Below are 7,793 nucleotides of genomic sequence, written 5' to 3'. Positions count from 1 at the left end.
TTTTGAAGAACAAAAAGGAAATTGCTGAGTTATTCATGTTTCATACTTCAAGTTCACTTATTTGAAGGATTACATTTTGCAGATTTATTGAAGCTTTTCATTTGTCTTACAACAATTTCCCCTTAATGTGCCTCTGTGTTCTTTGTCATTTTGCCAGAGCTATCCTCATCTCCTTGATCTTATACTCCAATTCGACTATAGAAATGAATCTGTAGTTCTCAAGCATATCTTTATCCAACAGTTCTTCCCCTGAACTTTCTCTCAGAAGAAGAAACAAAGAACAACTGAAAGCATTTGGCTGCTAACATGGCTAACCAAAGATCCCTTTAGAAAACGGATTTCTCACTTTGAATCCTAATCTTTCCATAGTATTATATCCTCTCCTTCAAAGGACATGAGTGCTCATTTTTAGTAGCTTGAGATATTTCAGTTTCTACTATTAAGAAACAGATAACCTGTTTTAATGGACTGAAACAAATAATTATGTCACATGACTATGATGGTGTGAATTCTCTCTGAAATCGGTCGTGGAGGTTCAAACAATTTGGTTTGCCACAAGAATTATTCAATTTTATAGCTAATAGATGCCATCTAGCTTTCAAAGTCTGGGATCCTGTGTCTCCATTGGAGTGGGTGAAGACAGTAGTGAGAAGTCCTTCACTTTGTCTCATCTTTGTTTTTTTTTTTTGTTGTTGTTGTTGTTTTTTTACTACAATCTGTCTCCTCTGTGTTCTAAAAAGGAAGGACATAGAGAGATGAGTAAGTGGGTAAGAATTATGTGGACTGTCTTCCTTTCTTGTTGGGCCTCAGAGCCTTGTTTAATGGGGCTAATCACTAAGACAAAAGTGAAGATCTTCTGAAAACCTGATGAGGTCTGAGTGGGTTCCCAGCCCATCAAATCCCCACTCTAAAGACAACTAAGTCCTTCCTAAAGCCAGTCTTGCCTCTAGATCAGATGATAACATTTTCTATCAGTCACTTTAGTACAGATAAGGAAAGAAATTAAAATTTCTTTGCATAAAAATTGAATGGAGTGGCCAAGACACTGGAATTTTAGACACTGGGAGAGAATCATCATCTCACAGTGATGCTGAAATAGCTGTCTGAAGGGTCCTCCACTATTATTTCTGTTTCATTGGTCTAGGCCTCTTATGGACTTATGATTCTTAGGCAAAATGTAAGGCTCAGTAGTGGAGGGAGAAGAAGATGAGAGTGGAACCTGAAAATTAGAAAACGTGCGCCTTGATGTTTTCTTGGTACCCTTAGTAAACAACTGTGGGCGGGAAAATGGCTTCGAGCCTGGGCAGAGGTTGTGAGAGGAGGGAGCCAACTAGAGACAGAAGATGATGCAGATGGTGTGCAGGCCTGAGCTGCTGCACCCCACTTCTGGAGCTGAAATGAAGGAAGAAAATAGCAGCTCTGCAGAAACATTGTAGAGGCAGGGGGAAGGGAAAGAACAAAAAGAGAGTGAGCATTTGGTTATTTACTATGTGTTAAGTTCCATGCAAGCCACCAGAAAGCAACTTCACAAAGGAAGGATTTTAGTTCCCATTCCATAGATCTCTACATATGAGAAATCCATACTTCCAAAATATTTCCTAATTGTGCTAGTCAGCTTTCTATCAGTATAACACATACCTGAGATAATTGACTTGAAAATAGACAAGAGTTATTTTGGCTCAAAGTTTTGGAGTTTCCAGTTTACCATCCCTTGCCGTGTTGTTTTGGGGCTTGTGGCAAGACAGTATATCATGGCAAGGAGCAGGTGGTGGAGTGTAACTGCTCACCTCATACAGCAAGTGCTTAGAAAGAAACTGATGGTTATCAGGCTCCTTCAAAGGTATGCCTCCCAGTGACCTGTACACCTCCCATGAAAACCCACTACCTAAAGCCTTCACCATCTCCCTATAGTGCTACTGGCTGGGGTCCAGCCTTGAAAACGTGGGCCTTTGGGGATCATCCCAGATCCAACTTGTATCACTAATAACAAGTTTCAAGATCTTAGAAATCAGAACAAGATTATAGGTGAGATCTGAACGCAGCATTCTCTGTTTTCATAGGAAAGTGATTCAGGTACAGTGCATGAAGAAGTAGTTCAGCACAGAAAAATTCTTCCCAGTGAGCACTTTATCTACAAAAGCAGAAAGAATATTTAGGGAGAGATATTGACTACTTGTGCATAACATACTTTAATGTTCCATTGGCCAGAGGACAAAATGATTAACACAGAGGTAGGAAAACCCACTCTCCCAGTGATGCCCACCCTTCCAGAACCCCAGAGCATATTGCAGTGGTCTCACAGACCAGACACAGAAAGACTCACAAGCAAGTGAAGACACATGCCGTGCAGAGTATATTGAATCAATTTGAAACATAAAGCAAGAAATAAAGAGAAAATAATGGTGTGGATGGTAACACTCAGGATAACAGCCAGAAGGGCAAAGGAGCTCTGACCTGCATCCTGAAGTATGCAATGCTCATGTGTCTTCTGTCTTTCTGCCACATCAACCTTTTCTGCTGACTATGTGGTTACAAGATCCAGACTTGAGAGTGCGAAGGGGTCTCAGCAGACAGAGCCAACAATACCTGTTCCATTGGAAAGATGTAGGGAAAAGCATGCAAAGACAGAAAGTGAAGCTCACTCAGACTTGAGTGAGTTTTTATCTGCAGATGAGGTCACTAATGGTTATTAAAGGATGCTCAGCTGTCATAAATATTTAGCCTATCATAAATGTTTTTATTCTCAGAAATTAAGTTTTAAAATATCAGCTTCCTTGAGGTTTAACTGACCTAAAATAAGCTGCACATATTTAAAGTGTACAATTTGATGAGTTTTGTCAGATATATGTAACCATAACCATAATCAAGATAATGATCATATCCATCATCCCCCAAAGATTTTTTATTCCCTTTTGTAACTGATCTTTCTTGCCTCCCCAAGCCTCATTCTCAGACTGCCAAGGATCTGCTTTCTGTAATTATAGATGCTTTGCATTTTCCACAATTATTTTTATAAATGGAAACATACCCAAAGTACTCTTTGTTTTTTGGCCTGGCTTATTTAAATCAACATAATTGTTCTGAGATTCATCCATGTTGTTGTGAATATTAATTATCAGTAGCTATCTATTGTTGAATAGTATTCCATTGCATAGAAGGACCAAAATTTGTTTATTCGTTTATTTGTTGATAGAAATTGCATCACTTCCAGTTTTTGGCTACAGTGAGAAAAGCTGCTATGAACACTCAAGTGTAACTTCCTCTTTCCTTTTGGGAGAAAAGTCCTTCATTTCTTTTGAGTAAATATCTAGAAATGAAAACACTGAATTACATAGTAGGTATTTTTTTAATGTTTTAATAAACTGACAATTGATTTCCAAAGTGGTCATACTGTGGTATTCCTAGCAGCAACATATGAGAGTACCAGTGACTACTGACTTCATGTCTAGACAACAGTTGTATGGCCAGTGTTGTTAATTTTATCTTTCTATTGTGTTTGTAACGATATCTCATTGTAGTTTTTATTTTCACTTCAATAATCTCTAATGAGTATCATGTACTGTACTTTTTTGGGTGAAATGTGTGTTCACATTGCCTATTTTTATTGGGTTGTTTGTCTAATTATGTGATGAATTCTTTTTAATATTGATATGTCCTTTTTCTGATTCTTCCAGTGTTCAGTATGCTTTTTAACTTTTGTAACAGAATATCTTCAAGTAAAATTTCATCACTTTAGATACAGTAAAAGAATACAGCAAATTGTGTACTTCCATTCCCCTAGCTTTTGTTTTATTGCCATATATTTTACTTCTACATGTTGTAAACCTCAAACTCCATTGTTTATTATTTGTTTTTTTTTCAAAAGCCAGTTATCTTTTAAAGACATTTTAAAAATAATAAATAAAAAAATTTATACTTTGTTCTTCACTTCTTTGTGTCAACCCTGGTTTCCATGTGATATCAAAGTTCTTGTACATGAAGGATTTGTTTTAACCATGGTGTGTGTGTGTGTGTGTGTGTGTGTGTGTGTAATGTCTCATTGGGAATTTTATCAGGCTTTGTACAACTGAAAATGTTTTTAATCTTACCTTTATTTATGAAGAATATTTTTGCTGTGTATATAATTTTAGTTTAATAGTATTTTTTTTTTTTATTTTACAATAAAATGAAAATGCTGTCCTCTGGCTTGCATTGCTTCTAATGCAAATTTAATTGTCTTTCTTGTTCCTGGGTACAGAACCTGCCTTTTTCTTTGGTTGTGTTTAAGGGGCTTTTTAAAAAAAAATATTATTATTATTATTATTATTATTATTATTATTATTAGTTAAGCAATTAGACTAGTTGCTTTGGTATGCTTTTCTTTATTTTTTCTTTATGATTTATGTTGGGATTCTTTGAACTTTTTGGAGATGTGTATTTGTAGATTTTATAAAATTTAGAAATGTTTCAGTCAGTGTCTTTGCAAATATTTCTGTCTTTTGTCTCTGGTCTTCCTTGGGGACTACTATTACATGTTTATTGGGTTGTCTCATAGTTGAAGTTGCTTTCCCACAGTTCATTGACATTCTTTTTATATTTCTATTGTCTGTTTCTATTTTTTCATATTTCTATTTCTCTGCCTTCAAGTTTACCAACTTTTTATTCTACTGTGTCTAATCTGCTGCAAATTTCATCTGGTAATCATTGTTTTTGATTCTGGGAATTCAGTTTTGGAGTATTTTTAAAATATTATAATCTCTCCTTATTATGTTTGTATTTATTAAAAGCTATTTTAATGTCCTTGCCTACTAATTCTGTCATCTCTGTAATTTGTGAGTCTATTTTTATTAGTTGATTTTTCTTTGAGTTATGAGTCACATTATATTGCTTTTTGCATATTTGTTAGTTTTTTGTTGCATGACAAATATGGTGAATGCTACTTTGTTCAGTACTAGATTTTTTTTTCTATTTTAAAACATATCCTTGAGCTTTGTTCTAGGAATGCAGTTAAGTTACTTGGGAACAGATATATCCTCTCAAGGCATGTGTTTAAATTTTATTAAGGTGGGTTAACAAAAAACATTTAGTCTAGGACTAATTTTTACCCACTACTGAGCCCAGGCCTTTTTGGGTACTCTGCCTGATTCCCTGTGAATTATGAGGATGCTTTCTATGGTACAAACCCTCCAAGACCCTGTGTGAGCTCTGAGTATTGTTCTGCCTTTCCCTTTTCTGAGGTTCTGTCCTTAGCACCAGGCGGCTTCCTCACACATGGGCTCGTCAGTATTAGCTGAAGATTCCAGTTAACCTTGTGCAGATCTCCAGCTCTTTCTCTGGAACCCTCCTTCTCTTACAACTCTCTTCTCAAAGTTCTCTCCTCTCAATTCTCTTCATCAGAATTACAGCTGACCCTGTCTCTCCATCTTCAACTCAGAGAAGCAGCTGATAGACTCTGAGTTCTCCCATCTTGCTCTACAGTCTGGAAACAATAATAAACTCCCCTCTGATCTGCTGTTATTCTCACATGTTCCTTTTCCCAAGGATGACTGTCCTATGCTGCCTGTCAATATCTGAAAATCACTAATTCATATTTTTGTTCAGTTTCTTAATTGTATATGGAGGGAGATCCCTGGTCCTTCATGTTAACCAGAAGTGGCCCTTTCTTTCTATCCTTCCCTATCCAGGTTTAGCACACATATGCTTTACTTTATCACTAATGTCTCAAGAGCTATTTACTTACTTGCTACATACGCAGGCTCATATTATGGAGAAAAATATGTTAGAATTTCCTTCCTTATTACACAAGTACCACATGTTTATTTTGGAAAAGACAGAAAGTGAGATAAGCAAAATGAACAAAAAATCATCATTACCTTCTACATTGAGATCACTATTTTGGTGTTGACATTTCTGGATATATTGATATGTATAGCAGAAGAAAGTTCTGCTTAGATAAAAAATCTCAGTGCTTTCTTCCTGGTTTAGGAAAGGAGAGCATCATTTTAAAACTGGAGAGTTCTGTTGAGAAACATCCAGACATTTCTTGCTGGACTCATCTGGTTGATAAAATGAGGTCTTCTGGGCATTTGATACTCAAGGAGATAAGGAAAGAGAAGACTGTTTTGTTCTGCCTAATATGGACGAGAATGTGCAACTAACTCTCTAGGAGCTTTTCTGAAGTGATAAAGAAAGACAAAAAGAAGAGAAGGTTTAAAAGAAGTCATGAAAAGGTCTATAAACTAAGGGGAGAAATTCCCTGAGGCTAGGGAATTTCTTAATGATTTTTTTCTTACTAAATTTTTAGAACATATATTTAATATTAAGTTATATTCCTAAATTTTACTGTGTTAAAATTTCTAGAACAGCTTTGTTATGCTTTTGGTGCTTTATGGAAATATATTTATCTCTCTGGGGATCTATGAGCCAGGCACCATTGTAGATGCTTAGAATATAACACAGATCCCTTCTACCCTTTAAGCTTGCATTCAATTAGATATTGAACAATGTACAAGTAAAATAATAAATAGGTAAATTTTAATATCTTAAAAAGTGATAAGTGCTACGGGAAAAAAGAGGAAACAGCAGAGGTACTTCATGGGAGTAGGTTAGAGTGAAGGGGGCAGGTTACAATTTTAGGTAGGATGGTTAGGATGTGCAAAGAATTAAAGAAGATGGGAGGGATAGCCACATGGGTATCAGATATCAGGGAGAGCAATCTTAGCAGAGGGAAACATCTTTGCAAAGGCCCTTAGAGCCTCCTTTGTGGAGGTTCACCAGGTTCACCCAAGATTGTCTGAGGAAGTGGGGCCTATGGTGGTGGGCGGGTTCCGGCCTCAGGATATTGCAGTCAGGAACTGCACAACCAGCCAATTTCAAGCCTGCACTATCACCCAGTTCTAGAACCTGGCTGTAGCTGCCCAGAGGTTCTGCAGGCTTGGTCGCTGTCTCCCCAATGTGTCCCCCACTTGGGCTCACACTCACTCAGCTGCTCAGTCCAGATATTCCAGTGGGTGTTTCCCTCTCTTTGTCGGTCGAATTAGTGCTTCTTCTCCATATTCATGTGCAGTGGCTTTAGGGTTCTGGAAAGTTTAGGACTAAACGAACGTCAGTGTCTGGTCATGGAAACTGGCATTCCTGCAGAGCCATTCTTAGAACTCTAGGTTGCCAGCTTCTATGTGTCCTTCTAGTCCAGAGATGAAGACTCTTTTCCTGTCTCTCCAAACTCATTGCCACTTGTGGTGCCATGGCCCCAAGTCTGGGGGGTGAATGGATCACAGTCTTGTCCCACATGGTGCTGGGAGAGGCATCTTTGCAGGCAAGGGTCAGCTCTGGGCAGTCAAGTGGGAGGGCTGCTGCTGGCTTACTGCTCCAGGTCCTGGCTGTGGTCACTGATCACCATGCCACCATGCCACATAGCAGGGCAACATCAAGACTGTCTCACTGGAGCCTGGGTGGCCATTGTCATCAGCCTACTCCTCTGGCCTTTGATTTCCACTGGGTGAATAGGAACTGCCACTCCATCAACCTGATCCTGGGAAGAGGTATGATGCTAGCAGTGGTTGGGACTTCCTCAGCTGCTCTTTAGCTGGCTAGGCACTGCTATTATTGGTCAAAGTGACCATCCTCATTGTGTCATCTATTTCTACAGCCAACACTTAGAGGAAATGTTTGTGTGGGGTGCACAGGGGCGGGGTTTGGGGACTACTGGGAGCAGCAGGCCTGTGGCCACCAGAGGAGAGGCTGTTGCTCTATAGAAGAAGGACCTTTGTTGCTGTGCCGTGTCTGTGGGAAAGTTACTGCTGGACCCTGCACGC

Source organism: Callospermophilus lateralis, chromosome 6 (genome assembly GCF_048772815.1).
Source record: "Callospermophilus lateralis isolate mCalLat2 chromosome 6, mCalLat2.hap1, whole genome shotgun sequence".
Lineage (NCBI taxonomy): Eukaryota > Metazoa > Chordata > Mammalia > Rodentia > Sciuridae > Callospermophilus > Callospermophilus lateralis.
This window is presented reverse-complemented; position numbering follows the sequence as displayed.